General features: G+C 43.4%; 3 non-coding genes across 3 annotated transcripts; 2 read left to right on the forward strand and 1 right to left on the reverse strand.

Annotated features, from left to right (window-relative positions):
* Positions 1–16,897: 16,897 nt before the first annotated feature.
* Positions 16,898–16,969, reverse strand: TRNAH-GUG. Its single transcript has one exon. It is a non-coding gene; the product is annotated as a tRNA-His (tRNA).
* A 676-nt stretch (positions 16,970–17,645) lies between these two features.
* Positions 17,646–17,717, forward strand: TRNAH-GUG. Its single transcript has one exon. It is a non-coding gene; the product is annotated as a tRNA-His (tRNA).
* Positions 17,718–19,176: 1,459 nt separating this feature from the next.
* Positions 19,177–19,248, forward strand: TRNAH-GUG. The gene has a single exon. It is a non-coding gene; the product is annotated as a tRNA-His (tRNA).
* The last annotated feature ends 1,478 nt before the right edge of the window (positions 19,249–20,726 follow it).

The following is a 20,726-nucleotide window of genomic DNA, read 5'->3' on the forward strand; positions in this document are numbered from 1 at the left end:
TGGTCACTCTCTCTCCACCATGTGAGGACAAAGCAAAAAGGTGGCCATCTGCAAGTCAGGCATGGAGTTCTCACCAGAAAATAAATTGGCCAGCACAAATTAATTTCTGTTGTTTAGCCACCCAGTCTATGGTATTTTGTTATGACAACCTGAGCAGAACAAGACACCTGCTTCCTCTATAATGCTTCAAGATTTATGCTCAGAGAGGTTCCAATGAGCAGACATACCTTCTAGGCCCACTCTTACCCAAGCCAAATTTCTTCCTGTTATATATCTTTTATTTCACACAAATGGACACAACACTGCTTTTTCTCACACTCCATTTCTCCTTTGCCGTGTCTTAAATATTAAGTCACAAATGAGGCAGATTCTGCATGACAAGAATGCTTTGAAGATCCAGGTATACTATGAAGCCCTGGTGGTACAGAGAGTCTTCTCTCTTAGTCTGTCTTTGTCTCAGGGTCTCAGCATCAAGGAGGTGGGCTGGGCTTAAGATGTCTCCATTAACTCTGGAGCTATACTTCCTGGTTTCAAACCCAGGCTCTGCTACTTACTGGCGATGAGGCAAAAGCATGTTTGAAATAAGGATGTTAACAGTATCTATCTGAAAGGGGTTTTGTGAGGATTAAATCTAAAAAAAAAAAAAAAAAAAAAAAGATGTCTCCATTAAAATGATCATGTTACTTTGGGGTAGGAGGATAATATTGTTAACACCCTTCAACAACTTAGTAGGTCACCTGGCTCCTTCTGAAGGGAACTGGATAAAGAGATATATTTAATTGGAGGAAAGAAGGTTCAAGAGCCCTGGGAGGGAGAGCTTAGGAACCAGAGCTGGTGTCTACAAGAGTATGAAGCTAAAATCAGCAAACCAGGTTGTTGACTTGATAGTTTTTCCCCTATTTCCCAGAAGATAGAAAACTACAATAAAGTACTTGTTGCTGGCAAAGCATAATCCTCAGCAAAGGTTAATAAACTATTATAAAGCATTTAAGATAAGACCTTAAATGATTAACTGATTATCTTAGAAATTAAAGAACAGGGCCCCAGGGTATGGGACCTGATTAGAAAGTTATACATATATATGTGAGGGGGGGCCAGGGTAGGAAGACGGTAGCAGGAGGGCACTCTATTAGAATAGGCTGAAGGGGGAGGGGAGGAGTATGTAAGTTGGCCAGAGACAGGAGGTGGGAGAACTCTGTTGACTGACAACTGTACCTGTATCACAGCCATGTCTTGGGGTAGCCATAGTGCTGGACATTAATCACAAAGACTACTGCCCTTTCCACACTGATACACAACCAACTGCTTAGGAGGGGACCTAGAAAGAGACCACTGGAAACATAAGGGTTTTTCTACGAAATTGTTAGGAAGTGTTATCAGACTTATTTTCTGCATATTTTCCAATCCCAACCTTCTGTGTCATTAAAATGTTGGGCCTTTGCAACCTTGGAAATGTCTTAGGGTCAGTCACCAGCTGTTCTGTAGAATTTCAAGATACTCTGTTGTCAGGAGGAACCAAGATGGCGGAGTAGAAGGACGTGCTCTCACTCCCTCATGTGAGAGCACCAGAATCACAACTAGCTGCTGGACAGTCATCGACAGGAAGACACTGGAACTCACCAAAAAAGATACCCCACATCCAAAGACAAAGGTGAAGCCACAATGAGATGGTAGGAGGGGCACAATCACAGCAAAATCAAATCCCATAACTGCTGGGTGGGTGACTCACAGACTGGAGGACACTTATATCACAGAAGTCCACCCACTGGAGTGAAGGTTCTGAGCCCCACATCAGGCTTCCCAACCTGGGGGTCCAGCAACTGGAGAAGGAATTCCTAGAGAATCAGACTTCGAAGGTTAGTGGGATTTGATTGCAGGACTTCGACAGGACTGGGGGAAACAGAGACTCCACTCTTGGAGGGCACACACAAAGTAGTGTGCGCATCAGGACCCAGGGGAAGGAGCAGTGACCCCGGGGGAGACTGAACCAGACCTACCTGCTAGTATTGGAGGGTCTCCTGCAGAGGCAGGGTATGGCTGTGGCTCACTGCGGGGACAAGGACACTGGCAGCAGAAGTTCTGGGAAGTACTCCTTGGCATGAGCCCTCCCAGAGTCTGTCATTAGCCCCACCAAAGAGCCCAGGTAGGCTCCAGTGTTGGGTTGCCTCAGGCCAAAAAACCAACAGGGAAGGAGCCCAGCCCCACCCATCCACAGTCAAGTGGATTAAAGTTTTACTGAGCTCTGCCCACCAGAGCAACAGTCAACTCTACCCACCACCAGTCCCTCCCATCAGGAAACTTACACAAGCCTTGTAGATAGCCTCATCCACCAGAGGGTAGACAGCAGAAGCAAGAACTACAATCCTGCAGCCTGTGGAACAAAAACCACATTCACAGAAAGATAGACAAGATGAAAAGGCAGAGGGCTATGTACCAGATGAAGGAACAAGATAAAACCCAAGAAAAACAACTAAATGAAGTGGAGATAGGCAACCTTCCAGAAAAAGAATTCAGAATAATGATGGTGAAGATGATCCAGGACCTTGGAAAAAGAATGGAGGCAAAGATCAAGAAGATGCAAGAAATGTTTAACAAAAACTTAGAAGAATTAAAGAACAAACAAACAGAGATGAACAATACAATAACTGAAATGAAAACTAAACTAGAAGGAATCAATAGCAGAATAACTGAGGCAGAAGAATGGATAAGTGACCTGGAAGACAGAATGGTGGAATTCACTGCTGTGGAACAGAATAAAGAAAAAAGAATGAAAAGAAATGAAGACAGCCTAAGAGACCTCTGGGACAGCATTAAACACAAAAACATTCACATTATAGGGGTCCCAGAGGAGAAGAGAGAAAGGACCAGAGAAAATATTTGAAGAGATAGATTATAGTCGAAAACTTCCCTAACATGGGAAAGGAAATAGGCACCCAAGTCCAGGAAGCGCAGAGAGTCCCATACAGGATAAACCCAAGGAGAAACACGCCGAGACACATAGTAATCAAATTGGCAAAAATTAAAGACACAGAAAAATATTGAAAGCAGCAAGGGAAAAACGACCAATACAAGGGAACTCCCATAAGGTTAACAGCTGATTTCTCAACAGAAACTCTACAAGCCAGAAAGGAGTGGCATGATATACTTAAAGTGATGAAAGGGAAGAACCTACAACCAAGATTAATCTACCCAGCAAGGATCTCATTCAGATTCAATGGAGAAATCAAAAGCTTTACAGAGAAGCAAAAGCTAAGAGAATTCAGCACCACCAAACCAGCTCTACAACAAATGCTAAAGGAACTTCTCTAAATGGGAAACACAAGGGAAGAAAAGGACCTACAAAAACAAACCCAAAACAATTAAGAAAATAGTTATAGGAACATACATATCGATAATTACCTTAAACGTGAAAGGATTAAATGCTCCAGCCAAAAGACACAGGCTTGCTGAATGGATACAAAAACAAGACCCATATATATGTTGTCTACAAGAGACCCACTTCAGACCTAGGGACACATACAAACTGAAAGTGAGTGGATGGAAAAAGATATTCCATGCAAATGGAAATCAAAAGAAAGCTGGAGTAGCAATACTCATATCAGATAAAATAGACTTCAAAATAAAGAAAGTTACAAGAGACAAGGAAGGACACTGAATAATGATCAAGGGATCAATCCAAGAAGAAGATATAACAATTATAAACATATATGCACCCAACAGAGGTGCCTCAATACATAAGGCAACTGCTAACAGCTCTAAAAGAGGAAATTGACAGCAACACAATAATAGTGGGGGACTTTAACACCTCACTTACACCAATGGACAGACCATCCAAAATGAAAATAAATAAGGAAACAGAAGCTTTAAATGACACAATAGACCAGATAGATTTAATTGATATTTATAGGACACTCAATCCAAAAACAGCAGATTACACTTTCTTCTCAAGCTCACATGGAACATTCTCCAGGATAGATCACATCTTGGGTAACAAATCAAGCCTCAGTAAATTTAAGAAAACTGAAATCATATCAAGTATCTTTTCTGACCACAACGCTATGAGATTAGAAATGAATTACAGGGAAAAAAACGTAAAAAACACGAACACATGGAGGCTAAACAATACGTTACTAAATAACCAAGAGATCACTGAAGAAATCAAAGAGGAAATCAAAAAATACCTAGAGACAAATGACAATGAAAACATGACGATCCAAAACCTATGGGATGCAGCAAAAGCAGTTCTAAGAGGGAAGGGTATAGGTATACAAGCCTACCTCAAGAAACAAGAAAAATCTCAAATAAACAATCTAACCTTACACCTAAAGGAACCAGAGAAAGAAGAACAAAGGAAACCCAAAGTTAGCAGAAGGAAAGAAATCATAAATATCAGAGCAAAAATAAATGAAATAGAAACAAAGAAAACAATAGCAAAGATCAATAAAACTAAAAGCTGGTTCTTTGAGAAGATAAACAAAATTGATAAACCATTAGCCAGACTCATCAAGAAAAAGAGGGAGAGGACTCAAATCAATAAAATTAGAAATGAAAAAGGAGAAGTTACAACAGACACCACAGAAATACAAAGCATCCTAAGAGACTACTACAAGCAACTCTATGCCAACAAAATGGACAACCTGGAAGAAATGGACAAATTCTTAGAAAGGTATAATCTTCCAAGACTGAACCAGGAAGAAATACAAAATACGAGCAGACCAATCACAAGTAATGAAATGGAAACTGTGATTAAAACTCTTCCTACAGGGCTTCCCTGGTGGCGCAGTGGTTGAGAGTCCGCCTGCCGATGCAGGGGACACAGGTTCATGCCCCGGTCCGGGAAGATCCCACATGCCGCGGAGTGGCTGGGCCCGTGAGCCATGGCCGCTGAACCTGCGCGTCCAGAGCCTGTGCTCTGCAACGGGAGAAGCCACAGCAGTGAGAGGCCCGCGAACCGCAAAAAAAAAAAAAAAAAAATTCTTCCTACAAACAAAAGTCCAGGACCAGATGGCTTCACAGGTGAATTCCATCAAACATTTAGAGAAGAGCTAACACCCATCCTTCTCAAACTCTTCCAAAAAATTGTGGAGGAAGGAACACTCCCAAACTCATTCTATGAGGCCACCATCACCCTGATACCAAAAGCAGACAAAGATACTACAAAAAAAGAAAATTACAGACCAATATCACTGATGAATATAGATGCAAAAATCCTCAATAAAATACTAGCAAACAGAATCCAACAACACATTAAAAGGATCATACACCATCAAGTGGGATTTATCCCAGGGATGCAAGGATTCTTCAATATACGCAAATCAATCAATGTGATACACCATATTAACAAATTGAAGAAGAAAAACCATATGATCATCTCAATAGATGCAGAAAAAGCTTTTGACAAAATTCAACACCCTTTTATGATAAAAACTCTCCAGAAAGTGGGCATAGAGGGAAACTACCTCAACATAATAAAGGCCATATAAGACAACCCCACAGCAAACACCATTCTCAATGGTGAAAAACTGAAAGCATTTCCTCTAAGATCAGGAACAAGACAAGGATGTCCACTCTCACCACTATTATTCAACATAGTTTTGGAAGTCCTAGCCACGGCAATCAGAGAAGAAAAAGATATAAAAGGAATACAAATTGGAAAAGAAGAAGTAAAGCTGTCACTGTTTGCAGATGACATGATACTATACATAGAGAATCCAAAACATGCCACCAGAAAACTACTAGAGCTAATCAATGAATTTGGTAAAGTGGCAGGATACAAAATTAATGCACAGAAATCTCTTGCATTCCTATACACTAATGATGAAAACTCTGAAAGAGAAATTAAGGAAACACTCCCATTTACCATTGCAACAAAAAGAATAAAATACCTAGGAATAGGGCTTCCCTGGTGGTGCAGTGGTTGAGAGTCCGCCTGCCGATGCAGGGGACAGGGGTTCGTGCCCCGTTCTGGGAAGATCCTACATGCCGCGGAGCGGCTGGGCCCGTGAGCCATGACCGCTGAGCCTGCACGTCCGGAGCCTGTGCTCCACAATGGGAGAGGCCACAACAGTGAGAGGCCCGTGTACCACAGAAAAACAAAAAAAAACAAACAAAAAACCTAGGAATAAACCTACCTAGGGAGACAAAAGACCTGTATGCAGAAAACTATAAGACACTGATGAAAGAAATTAAAGATGATACCAACAGATGGAGAGATATACCATGTTCTTGGATTGGAAGAATCAATATCGTGAAAGTAACTATACTACCCAAAGCAATCTACAGATTCAATGCAATCCCTATAAAATTATAAATGGCATTTTTTACGGAACTAGAACCAAAAAATCTTAAAATTTGTATGGAGACACAAAGGACCCGGAATAGCCAAAGCAGTCTTGAGGGAACAAAACGGAGCTGGAGGAATCAGACTCCCTGACTTCAGACTATACTACAAAGCTACAGTAATCAAGACAATATGATACTGGCACAAAAACAGAAACATAGATCAATGTAACAAGATAGAAAGCCCATGGGCTTCCCTGGTGGCACAGTGGTTGAGAGTCTGCCTGCCGATGCAGGGGACATGGGTTCGTGCCCCGGTCTGGGAAGATCCCACATGCCGCGGAGCGGCTGGGACCGTGAGCCATGGCCGTTGAGCCTGCGCGTCTGGAGCCTGTGCTCCGCAACGGGAGAGGCCACAACAGTGAGAGGCCCACATACCGCAAAAAAAAAAAGATAGAGAGCCCAGAGATAAACCCACACCTATGGTCAACTAATCTATGACAAAGGGGGCAAGGATATACAATAGAGAAACGACAGTCTCTTCAATAAGTGGTACTGGGAAAACCGGACAGCTACATGTAAAAGAATGAAATTAGAACACTCCCTAACACCATATACAAAAATAAACTCAAAATGGATTTGAGACCTAAATGTAAGACCAGACACTAGAAAACTCTTAGAGGAAAACATAGGAAGAACACTCTTTGACATATATTACAGCAAGATCTTTTTTGATCCACCTCCTAGAGTAATGGAAATAAAAACAAAAATAAACAAATGGGACCTAACGAAACTTCAAAGCTTTTGCACAGCAAAGGAAACCATAAACAAGATGAAAAGACAACCCTCAGAATGGGAGAAAATATTTGCAAATGAATCAATGGACAAAGGATTAATCTCCAAAATATATAAACAGCTCATGCAGCTCCATATTAAAGAAACAAATAACCCAATCCAAAAATGGGCAGAAGACCTATATAGGCATTTCTCCAAAGAAGACATACAGATGGCCAAGAAGCACATGAAAAGCTGCTCAACATCACTAATTATTAGAGAAATGCAAATCAAAACTACAATGAGGTAGCACCTTACACCTGTTAGAATGGGCATCATCAGAAAATCTACAAACAACAAATGCCGGAGAGGGTGTGGGGAAAAGGGAGCCCTCTTGCACTGTTGGTGGGAATGTAAATTGATACAGCCTCTAATGAGAACAGTATGGAGGTCGCTTAAAAAACTAAAAACAGAATTACCATATGATCCAGCAATCCCACTACTGGGCATATACCCAAGAAAACTATAATTCAAAGAGACACATGCACCCCAATGTTCACTGCAGCACTATTTACAATAGCCAGGTCATGGAAGCAACCTAGATGCCCATCGACAGATGAATGGATAAAGAAAATGTGGTACATATATACAATGGAATATTACTCAGCCATTAAAAAGGAACGAAATTGGGTCATTTGTTGAGACATGCATGGATCTACAGACTGTCATACAGAGTGAAGTCAGTCAGAAAGAGAAAAACAAATATCGTATATTAACGCATATATGTAGAACCTAGAAAAATGGTACAGATAAACCGGTTTGCAGGGCACAGATGTAGAGAACAAACGTATGGACACCAAGCGGGGAAAGCGGCGGGGTGGTGGTGGTGGTGGTGTGATGAATTGGGCGATTGGGATTGACATGTATACACTGATGTGTATAACAACTAATACTAAACTTTGTGTTATTTGTATGGAAATATGTTAATATAAATGTTTCAGACATTGCATGAAATTCCTAAAAATCTTATATGTTCTGGTATAATGTTATAAGTCATAATTCTAGTTATTACTTTAAAATGTATATCAGAAATAACTAAATTTCCTTGTCAATTGCATTATTATGAACTTTCATCGAATCTTTAACCGTGGTCATTTTTAAGTCATTTGTCATTTACAGACAGTTCTGGGTGTACTCTGATGCTTTTGCAAAAATGTTCCTATAAAAGGGTTTCATCTTCAAGGAATTCATGGAAGAGACTCTGACAAGTACAGGTTTCTGGTAACTGACTCTACTGCTGAACTGAATGAATAAGCATTTTCAGAACTGTAATGGAAAACTGATGAACTCATAAAAGTGCTAACAAAAGATCAAGAGGAAAAATAAATTAATTACATGGGACTGAGTGAACTGATGAGGATGATTATAATTTTTGTGACTTTCTGTTTGAATTAAAAAAAAAATGTGATGTTAAAAAAAAAAAAAAAAAGATACTCTGTTGTCTAGTGGCTGAGCCTTCATAGCCTTGCTGGTTTCCAGGAAAGCAGGCCCCTAAATCGCTCAGCACAGACCCAACAATTGTTTCTTTAGGGCCCATTAAAAATTGCTGGGGTTTGCCCTGCCAAAATAGCCATTCATATATGTCTGAATAACTTATGAACATGGTTTATATATAAATAAAGCATTCCAACAATTTTCTTTTCAAGAGTCATGAAATCTGTACTAAGGCCTTCTGAGACCCAAGCAAATTAATGATAGTATTGTTAAGGAAACTGCCCACCCTGGCCAGGCACAACAATAAAAGATTTGCTTAAGTCTCCCACCTCAGGATGCTTGAAAAGAACACACAACCAGTGAAGGGTCCAAAATCAACCCAGGGAAAACCCATGAGGGGCCAAGAAGGGGAGGAGACACGAGTCCATAATATGTCTCGCCAACCTCCCAGAAACCCTCACGATGAAAACCATTGTGACTGAGAGATGCGCGCACCACCAAGAAGGGCCCTGAGCCGGACCAAATGAAGGCACAAGCAAGATGATTGGCCAGAAACGACGTGGAAAGCTAACCCCGCCACCATAAAACCTGAGACTGCAAGTCACAGGGCAGAGCAGTTCTCCTGGGTTCCCTTACCCTGCTGCTCTCCACTTGAGCGCCCCTTTTCAATAAAATCTCTTGCTTTGTCAGTACGTGTGTCTCCTCGGACAATTCATTTCTGAGTGTTGGACAAGAGCCCACTCTTGGGCCCCTGAAGGTGTCCCATCCAGTGACAGGATGACACTAGCAATATATACAAGGACAGAGATTTGTAAAATTCAGTGGTAAGAAGAAAAACAATTTTATTCTGGACCATTTAGTTAAATCATTGAGGTGAAGAAAGAATATAAAGAACCTTCATCTTTAACAAAGGACCAGCCTTTGTTAAAGAATCAGAAACCCCTACTCCTTTTGGGGCATGTGGTTGTGAGCTGTTGAAGCAACCTGTTAAAGGTAGAGCCAGCTTCAGTTTCCTGAGATTAAGCCAGGCTGAAACTAGGTTTACAGACAGCACAAAAGTTAGGTGCAGGGCCTCTTGTCTCTGTTGTGGAGCTATGCCTTGGGGAATTATGCCTTGGGTCAGTTATTAGCTGTCTCCTATAACTACTTTGTTTAGGGTAATATTATTTATAGAACCTTGATTAGATAAAGATTAAGAGAATTATAAAATATTTAGGTATTCATCCAGCCCAACGCCTTCATTTTACAGATGGGGAAACTGAGGAAGCTAGTCTCTTCAAGGCTATTTGGACTTATACTAACACTCTCCTCAAAGTTTTTCCAGTGTCTGCCGAGTTCTAAAGCCACTTTCACATTCTGGGTTTTTGTTATGGCAGCGCCCCACCTCTGGTAACAAAATCTGTATTAATTATCTATCACAGTGTAACAATTACCCAAAAATTTAGCAGCTTAAAATGACAAACATTGGTTATCTCACAGTTACTTAACTCAGGAATTTGGAAATGACTTAGATGAGTGGTTTTGGTTCAGGGTTTCTCATGAAATTGCAGTCAAGATGTCAGCCAGGGCTGCAGTCATCTGAAGGTCTGGCGGAGGCTGGAGGATTTGCTTTCAAGGTGGCTCACTCACATGGCTATTGGCCAAAAATCTCATTTCTTTGATGACTGTTGTGGCAGAAGGCCTCAGTTCCTCACCTCGTGGGTCTCTCCATGGGATTGCTTGAGTGTCCTCTTGACATGGCGGCTGGCTTCCTTCAGAGCTAGTGATCTGAGAGAGAGCAAAAAGGAAGCGACATGCACTTTATGACCTCATCTAGGAAATGAAACACCAACACTTCTACTTCATTCTATTTGTTTGAAGGAGTCACTAAGTCCAGCCCTCAGTCCAGGGAGGGAAATAAAGCTCTACCTCTGGATGAGAGGAGTATCAAAGAATTTGTGAACATATATTAAAACCACAACAAGTTCTCTCAGAGCATTTGATCTAAAGAGAATTAAGTGGAAAAGGAGTTCTTAGTAGCTTTGATGATATGGTAAGAAAGGAATTCATCTAGACTCAGTCTGAGGCTACTGAACCAAAGAGCAGTCATGACACAGAAGTATTTTGACTCTGAAATTTATGAGGAAGTTGGGAAAAGTAAGGGTCAGGTCAGTTTGTTGCAACCTGTGCATGTGTTTCTCCCTCTTAACTTAAAGTTACATTTGAATTTGCATATCCACATCTCAATACTAACAATATAGTATATATACATAAGGGTAACACGGATACATCTATTTTCATACTATTTGACTACTGTAATTCTAGAAAATATTCCACCCTTGATATTAGAGCTTCTCTCAAGCTTCACATTCATTCCCTTCATCCAACATGTCCATCCCCTCTACCTCTGAGCTCAAGAGGAAACACCTATGGGTGTGATGTGAGGGAAGAGCCTCTCCCCCTAGATTAGTCCCCAAGCCCCAACGTCAACCACCAGACCAGGGGGCTGAGATCCTCTTCTATCTCTCCTTTGAATTAAGACTTTTGTCAATAATTACCCATTTACACCTCACCTTTCTAAAAGGAAGATGCGATTATGTCCCTCTTCTGCTTAGAACTGGAGATTTAAATGGTCCCACAATGCTTATAAGAGAGCCTCTGTGCATAGAACTATATCCAATCTCCTGGGATAAACCATAATGGAAAAGAATATTTTTAAAAAGTATGTCTCTATGTGTGTAACTGAGTCACTCTGCTGGACAGCAGAGACTGCCACAACATTGTAAATCAACTATGCTTCAATTAAAAAAAAAAAAGCCTCTGTGAATTCCTGACACTCTATCATAGCTGCACTATTTTGGAGAACAAGCATATCACTTTCAAGGGATCCCCAAAGCAATGTTACCACAAAATGTCAAGATCCACCAGCCTCCAGAACAAAGGCCTGTCTCAATAGGGGCAAGAGATTCATCAATTTGGCTCCACCCTTGCTCTCTATTAAGAAAAAAAAATGTTTCCTGCCGTTCCAGTTCTACAAGGATCAGGCCATCAGCTACTGCAGTTGCCCACTGCCAGTGTGCCCTTAGGAGAATTCAGGATGAAGAAAAACAGGAAACATTCTATGCTTTGGGTACACTGGCCTTTAGATAGTTAAGATGCATATCTAAGAAAAATTTTCAAATGAATTCAGATGCTTGTATTTTCCCAGACACAGAAAAGCACTAAAATCGCTAACTTGAGATACCTGTTTGTTGTAATTAGCAGTAATCTTTCGATGCTTGACTACATTTTCCCAGCAAAAAAAGTTTATATATATCCTGGCTCCTCCCTTACCTCTTTGGAGCAGTTCCTCAGAGCTATCTGAAAGGCTGTTTCCTGGGCTATAGTCCTCAGTAAGGTCCTCAGATAAAACTTAATTCACAACTTACATTGTGTGTTTTTCTCTCAGTCCACATCTCCCCTCCATATCTTATGTCACAGCTTTATCTTTCCCTATGCTGTTTGTTCACACTTTCTGGCCTTTGTTTCTGCCTTTCTCTCTGCCTAGAATACCCTTTCCCCTTCTCTGCCAGGAAAACTACTCTGCATGCCTTGGAACCCAGCTCAAATGTCATATCCTGGAGGAATGAATGATTTAAGTTCCAATATACTTTGTATGTATATAGCTGTAATTACTTCTTCACTCATCTGATTAACCCTGCACTGACACGATCTCTAAGAATGTTTTGTATCTCCAAGGCCTAGCACAGATCATACTAGGGACTACTATTTGTTAGGTGGGTGGATAGGAGTTAGCCTGGACCATTGCCTGACAGAACAGGGACCCTTCTCCCTCTGAGCATTTCTCTGCAGAACCACTACAAACTGAGGACCATCTCTTCTCAGTCTGATGCTTTGCTCTCCAGGCTCTGTAGTGAGCTTTGTACTTTTAGATTTCACTGACCAGTAAAATTTCAAAAGTAATTTTGGAGACCAAAATAGGATTGCCAGTTTTTAATTTTTTCAAATTTAAAGACTTTAAAAAAATTATCATCTACTTTTTAAAAAGTCACTATAACACCTCAAAAGTAGGAAGACCATAACCTTAGCCTAGAGAATAGTTCTTTGAATTAAACACAGTTAGCCTTTTGAAAAGCCCACCACATCAACCTTATTTTTTCTCATTCCATGATGAAAAATTCATCCCTGTTTTATCAGCTCTAGAATAATGTTTGGAAACCACTGATTTTGACCTTTGCTTCTGAGAGGTGGCTCCTGCAATCTTCTTGACTCAAGAATGAGTTTTAGGCCTCATGACAGGAATAGTCCTGTAGGATCTTCCCATGGCTTTTTCTTTTGTGGGTGTAGAGAGAAGTACCTGGGAAGAAGAGACCAACTAATGTATATTGAGCACCTCTATGCTAGTCACTTGGCACGTATATGAGGTGCACATCTCAGTTGACAAACTCAAGAATGCAAAAAATATGCAATTTTACTTCTTTGCTTACCAAATTTATTATCTATCCAAGTACGTTCGACCTAGTGACAGAAATACGTCTTAATTCAGGGTCCCCTCCTCCCTTTCTTTCCCTAGGGGTTGCATCTCTGATCCAGGGGACTGATTTAGTGTGTCAACGGGGCTGGATTAAACTTCCCAAGGTCTTAAGCACTGAAAAAATTATGTTGCCTCATATGTAACTAAAAGTTTTTTAAATAATTATTTTATAGTTTATTTTTTCCCAACAAGTTCTGGGTTTTTTTTTTTCTCCTGAAATTGATCACTTCACTGCTTTTTATTCATTCAAAAAATTTACTTACTTCTTGGGTGGATGTTTTGTTTTCCTTGTGCCCTTGGCAAGTTCTTGACCTACCTATGGGGTCATCTGGTCCTGCTCATTGGCCCTCAGCATCCACCTGCTTGTATTGGATTATATTGCAGGTCCACGCAGGTCACCACGGAGTCTTCCTCACGCTGTCCACACAAGACTGCCTCACATCTGAAGGCTCTTTATGACACATGTGGGCCACTCTGGGTGAGAGTTTATCTTTTTAGTGTAAAACTTCCATCCCTATTAAAAGGTAACACTTACTATTATCAGTCATCTTACTTTGTACAGACAAAGGAGCTGAGGGGGTACATGGGTGGATAACAGGCAGGGAACAGGAGGACACTATATCACGTTATTTTCCATTGGTACACGTTCTTTTGTTTATTTTTTATTTAACATTCCTTTCTGATTCCTGCACTAGACTATCGGTCTATGAGAACAACCCATCTGTCTTATTCATTACTATAACCCCAGAACCTAGAACAGTGCCTAGCTCATAGTAGGCTGTTAGTAAATACTGTTGATCAAATGAACGAGAATGAATGAGATAAGGACAACACAAAGAGGTAGAAGGGGATCAGAATGAGGGTGCTGGAATTGCTGAAAATAAACTTCAATTATTTTACAATTCTGGAAATTTATGTTAGCTCTTCCTTGGAGAGTCTCCTTCCATTGCAGCAAGAGATGTCTCTTCTACAGCATTCCTTGTGTTGTTTTCTGACTGTTGCCTGTGGACTAGCATTTTCTTTCAGCTGGAAAATAAACTATTTTGGGCAAAAAGGATCATATACAGCTTTGCAGCTCCCCATGAGGTACAGCACTTTAAGAGCTAAAATATGCTAGTTTACTGAATGAATGAATGACTGGAACTTGAGTCCTAAATATCCAGAGAATCCCTGAGGAATGGGCTCAGTGTTATAGGGGCTAAATCCAAAGTGGTACCTTCTAGACTAAGTTTTATCCAGCCTCAGCATTCTACATCCACTTCCTGGGGTGCAGTACCTCCTAGTGGAAGTCCAGGGCTGCTGCCTCCTTCCTAGATGCTCCCAAACATGGGCCCTCGGTGTCTCCCTCCCAGAACTCCATCTTCTTCTCCTCAAAACCTCAATGTCACCCTCATCAATGAAGCCCAGTAGACGATGAGGCCCAGCAGATTCAGGCAGGTCCTTTCTAGTAACCCCAAGTACTCACAAGGTAAATAATGAAGGGCTGCATCAGAGCCAGATAGTTTTCTAGAGCAGACCAGCACCTCAAACTTTAAGGTGCAAATGAATAATCTGGAGAGAATCTTGTTAAAATGAAGGTTCTGATGCAGTAGTTCTGGGTTGTGGACCAAGATTCTGAATCTGAACTAGCTTCCGGGTGACACCAAAGGATGCTGGTCCAGTCTGTACTGCACCCTTGTGGTGACTGGCAGCTACAGCAGTAGCAGCTCCCAGATGTACCAAGTCTGACCAGCAAGCCACGGGGTTGATCATTTAAGTAAACATTCTGAAGCTTATGAAGTACATTTCTCCCCTTCAAGGTTTGTCCCTTGAAGGTTTGCCTGCCTCTTTCCTGGTGCTGAGACCCTAGAGAAAAGCTCCGACCTCCAGCTGGAAGGGGTAGGGGAAAGGACACATTCCCTGAATCAGAAACTGCAAAACGTGGTTTAAATCAAGAGGTCAAGGGGAGGGAGCTGACTGACTGCTCAGAGGGTGTCCCAGAGCAGCAGTCTCTCATCCCAGGCCAGAGTCTCTAGCTCTCAGCTTTGTCAGCCTGGAAACTCCATTTTGTCAGTACACCCAGAGATAAGCAGACTCAAGGGAAATGAATCATACCAGCCAGACTCTTAAGAGTCTAAACCAAATGCCAACAGTAAGAAGAACAAACGCCAACTAATCAGAAACTTGTTCAGAGCAATACTTTCCCTGCAGGAATGTCTACGTGGGCTGGCAAATCATTACCAAAAGTCTGTTTGGGGGCCTGAAATCAGAGCAAGGGGAATCGAGTGAGCGACCTGAGAAGAGGATATTATGACATTTTGATAGCTGGATGCACCCATCTCCATGGATAATTGCATACCTGCCAAGCAGAAGTTAGGAGAGCACCTTCCCCTTCTGTTACTCTTCCTGCAACTGGGAACTTTCTGTTCAGATTTCTTTAGCGCATTCCTGCCCTCAAATACACTTCAGTTGCCTTGGATGGATGTGGATGGCTAGAGTGGGTTACCTCCATTGATGTATGTTCGTAGTTTTTATTTTCTTGGTTGACTGTTTTTACTCAAAATACTCTTAGGAAGTGATTGCCCCAGAATTTCTCCCCAGATTCTGAGAGCAGCTCATTGCCCAGCACTGAAGCACCAGCAGGAGAGGAATGGGGGTTGGAGGGAGGGCCATCAGAGAAAAAGCTGGATCCTTTCCTTGCTTCCCACCCTGACGTCTTATTCTAGGCTACAGATTTTTAAAAACTTCAGTACAGTTATTTGGTAAGCGGTCAGAGGAACAGAAGTTGTCACATTTCTGTTGGCTGGTTCTTTTTTTGCTGGTGATGTTGATTTTCTATACATGTAACACTTAAATCAGTGTCCAAAGTCTGGCAAGTTCTCAGGCTCACCTTCCTTCATTCTATTCTCTCATGGTCTGAGCTGTCCTGTTGGGTGGCTTGGAAGTCATCAAACTTATGGAAGTGGGAGTGGGGAGACCTGGAAAATTATAGCCCTCCACAGTTTCTTGCTTTTACAGGCTGTTCAGTAAGCCTTTGTTGACAGACTGTCAGTAAACGGAGCACAACCCCACTGCAATGTCCATCTCTCCCAGGAGCGCTTCCTGACTTGCTGTGCCACCCCCAGGTTCCCTGGGAGAAGCTGGAGAGGCTCATTGCTCACTGAGTCCTATCTCATTCCCTCCTTGACAGTGATACAGCCGCTGCCAGCCACCTGAGAGCCAAATCCAAAACATATTTCCATTTTTGCCTAATGCCTAAATGACAGACCTAAATTTGTTGAGTCTAGATTTTTTAAGTGCTCATAAAACAAAGTAACAAATAAAATTTGCTCTAAACCTGAGGCAGATTAGGAAAAATCCTCAACGAGAATATCCTCACCCAGGAGGCTGTGGAGATGGAGGCCACAAAGTCCTCTTTCGCACCGTCATAGTGGCTACGGGAATCAGCACCTCCAGAGCAGTCAGAGTTTTCACTCGTCACACTGTATTGTCTACTCTGCACTCTTCTAACGCTTAATAAATGTTTGCACAGTATTCCTATAATCCCTGCACTCCAAAGTATTGACGTTTTAGCGAGTGTGAGGGCTTTTTAGAAAACCCAGTAGATGACTTCACCATTGACAGGGGCCAAACGAGGAAAGATAATGAGTACAACACGGAATAACCTCCCCCAAAGTAAACAATCATACAGGAAGGAAGATGACGATTGGCTGATTCACTGAAGACCCTGCGTTCACCCTTTGCCGCGTTATAATTTCGGCCCTGACCTAACGTCAAGCAGCAGCTGGGGCCTAACCGCCGAAGAATGTGGCTTCCGGAATCTAAAAAGGCGGCCCTGCCGTGCCATTGTTCCCACAATGCCGTGACTCGGATTCGAACCGAGGTTGCTGCGGCCACAACGCAGAGTACTAACCACTATACGATCACGGCGAGCTACTGGGACGCCACGAGGAGCGCATCATTGAGTGTCGTCCTCGTCTAGGTGGCTGCCGCTCTCGCCTTCCCAAGCCGCTCACTGTCGACCAGGCCCCTCTGGCCCTGGCGCCCAGCCCGAAGTGGAGTAGGGGCGCCGTGGACGCCTGGCCGAAGTCTCTGCTGGTCGTCCGCACGACCCGTGAAAGAGAGGACATGAAAGTCCTCTGCAAACTAAAGGACTCCTAGGAGGCCAGGCCTACGTCCGGGACTCTCACGCAGCCTGTACGAATGTGAGGCCCGGGGGTCGCTCGAATGGCGGCGCTGGGCCCCTATCACACCCACCGTGCCCTGGCGCTCACGCTATCTGAATGGGCTCTTGCTAGGAATGGGGCCGCCTCTTAAATCCCACAAGAAGGAAAATCAGTTCGGACCCAGCCGCACAACTTCCTTCGAGATGCGGAGTAAAGGGAACTCGCAGAAAACACACGCCTCGGTAATGAAGCAGTGGGATCTGGCGGCCCGGTGAGCGCTTACGGATATCTAGAAAGCAAGCGAGCAGTGCGCCTGCGTCCCTTCAGGGAGAGGCGAGGTTAGAGATGGGCGGGAACCAGCAGTGACATGGCAAAGGGGCGGGGCCTTAAACAGAGAAGAGCTTAGGCGAGAAAAAAAACGCACGGGTCCCCAGTAGCGCGCCGTGATCGTATAGTGGTTAGTACTCTGCGTTGTGGCCGCAGCAACCTCGGTTCGAATCCGAGTCACGGCATTGCGAGAGCAGTGGCACGGCAAGGGGTCGGCTTTTTAACGCTCTCCTCCATTTTTATCTTCAATTTGTAATAACTTCCTTGAAAATGGATCCCAATCCCCTTGTGACAGTTGGAAACAATGTTTACGCCAGGTTTCGCTAAATTGGACTTAGGAAGCATATAGGCTTCCGCTTACCCTGGCCTACGCACGTTATCCTGCCCAGCCCAGACAAAGCACGGAACACTCACAAGGCCAAGAAGTGTTATAATGGACATATGTACCAATGTCCACAGCAACACTGAAAACGGGCTCCCAATAATAGGAAGAGAACGCTTCGCAGAGGAGGTGACCTTTGAAGTAGCTCTTAAAGGCAGAAAGGGAATTTGTCAAACAGCCAGGATTGTCAAGCAACCAGGATTATCTCGTGTGCTAAGGGCTCCAAAAGAAACAATCATAATTCCTCTTTGTAAGTCTTCTCTCTTCCCCACCCCCACTACGCCCACAGGGCCTGACAGGTAGCAGGCGCCTCTCAAGGACTTGTTGAGTGAATGAAAGCAAGCAACTAGGGAATGGGAAACGACACTGAGGGAAGGCCACAGGATGAGCTAGACAAATTTCCCGCAGTCTCGGGGGTGGGGATGAGAGGCGGAGGAGTGAGAGGATTCTATTCGTGTTTAGCAAGATCCCTCTGGCGGCTCTGAAGGGGGGCAGTGATTAGAGCAGACAACACTGAAGAGACCGGTGGTCTCTCTGCATTCACTTGTTAGAGCCAGGGGTATGTTCTCATTTTAGCAAAAAGCCACTGCCTACTGTGGACTCGGCCTGGTTCTAGGCGCCATGGAGGCGAGAGCACTGATGTACAAGAAGAAAAATCAGACCCAGTCCCTGCTGCGCCCAGGGACGCAACAGAGGAGGGCACCGTGTCCGGCGGGAGCCCTACGGAGGGACGAGTCAGGGCCGCCGCGGGAATAAGAGAAACAAGGAAGCGGGTGCTGGAGGCGGGGAGAACGGCAGGGTGTGTTCACTGAGTCCCTTCTAAGTGGACAGCCCAGTTCTGCGGGCATCTACATTATCCGTAGAGAGAAGCCCTGAGGAGCGCACCCCGGCAGGTTTGGGGTCGCTGGAAGGGTCTCCGGGACAGAGGAGATGGGTGTCCTCCAAGGAATGAGAGTTACACAGCTTGTGAACACTCAGCTCCGGCCAGTCCCGTCTCTGGATGCCCAAGTGGTACCCCCTAAACTCTTACATGGAACCCACCCTTTCCCACTGCATCATCCCCACCTCCCGTGGCTAATGGGCCAAAACAGGAGAGAACCAGACCAACTGACAAGAGAGCAATGCGCCTGCGCATTCTCAGACCCGGCCTTAGGCCGGAACCCGCCCCATAGGTGGACCTTTTGGTGACGTGCTGAATGGGAAGGCCTTTAACTGTTGAAGAAGACAATCAGAAAGGGCCGCTGACAGGTCCCCGGTAGCTCGCCGTGATCGTATAGTGGTTAGTACTCTGCGTTGTGGCCGCAGCAACCTCGGTTCGAATCCGAGTCACGGCATTGTGGGAACAATGGCACGGCAAGGGGCTTATCTTTTCTAATTCCTTTTTTTCCCCCCAGCCCATAACACTTTGTATAAATCGTGACTCATTTTTTAAAAATGAAACGCTGCATCTCTCTCCTCTGAAAACTGAAACACCTCTATGATCACCACCTTCAGTAATTCTCATTTAATTATCTGAATACAGCTTTAGATCAAACAGTTGTAACCCCTTACCTCCTGAAAATAAATGGAAAATCAGTGTCTAAATCATTCTCCTACACCAACAAAACAGCGCCCCTGTGGCCTTGCGATTTTTTTCCTTTTCATACATTTATTTTAAAAAATGGTGTATTCATTATCAAATAGAGAATACATATGCACAAGCCAGTGAAAAGTGTCTCCCTCTCATTGTTCACCCTATCTACCAATTATTGCCAGTTTCCAATATATTTTTCTGTGGCAGTCTTTGTGTAAATAAATATTTATATATGTATATATGTAGGCAAATATATTCCCCCCTTGCTTCTTGCATTATACAGGTGACCTCTTCCCTTCCTCCTCCTCACCCTCAGAAGTCAGACCTGAAGTGTTAGATTTGCATTGGTAGACAATCTCCCTTTACAGGAAAGAGTATACATACCCAGGGGAATCTCCACCTGATCCAGTCCTTTTTCTCCCCAGGCACTGGCTCGCAGCTAGGGAGGGTGGGACACTATTTGGGGTGATAAGATAAGGGAAAGGAATTCCTTACTGTGCTTGTAAAAAACTTTTGTGAGCCTGGGCTCTGCTGGGAATCAGCCCTATTTTTATTTCAGGTTGGAAAGTCAGGGAAGCCTCCTGGGTTTGGAGTTGGGAAGAGGGACTAGACTTGATAGTTCATTTGGAGACGCTCCACTTCCATCTCTTATCTTATTGTCAGGATCCAACTTAAATCACAAACCACTAAAGTTAGAAAATTCAAGTTCATTGAAGGCAGAACTGAATCCTACTATACTCGTGTTCCAAGAATACAGCCTCTCCATAAATATTTGAAAAGAGATTGCTTGAGTCCATAAATGAGAGAAGTGGCCCGGTTTTCTTTATGGTTGCATCTGAAGTTGTATTCTTGCAACACGGAACCATGGTTTTTTTTTGTTTTGTTTTTTTATAAATTTATTTATTTTTGGCTGCGTTGGGTCTTCGTTGCTGCGCGTGGGCTTTCTGTAGTTGCGGCGAGCGGGGGCTACTCTTCGTTGCGGTGCGCAGGCTTCTCATTGCAGTGGCTTCCCTTGTTGCGGAGCACGGGCTCTAGGCGTGAGGGCTTCAGTACTTGTGGCTCACAGGCTTAGTTGCTCCGTGGCATGTGGGATCTTCCCGGACCAGGGCTCGAACCCGTGTTCCCTGCATTGGCAGGCGGATTCTTAACCACTGCGCCACCAGGGAAGTCCCCTATGTTATTTTTTAATTTTTAAAAGAATATATTTTTAATTAATTTATTTGGCTGCATCAGGTCTCA

The sequence above is a fragment of the Monodon monoceros genome, unplaced genomic scaffold (genome assembly GCF_005190385.1).
Source record: "Monodon monoceros isolate NGI ecotype Baffin Bay Population unplaced genomic scaffold, NGI_Narwhal_1 Super_Scaffold_21, whole genome shotgun sequence".
Classification (NCBI taxonomy): domain Eukaryota; kingdom Metazoa; phylum Chordata; class Mammalia; order Artiodactyla; family Monodontidae; genus Monodon; species Monodon monoceros.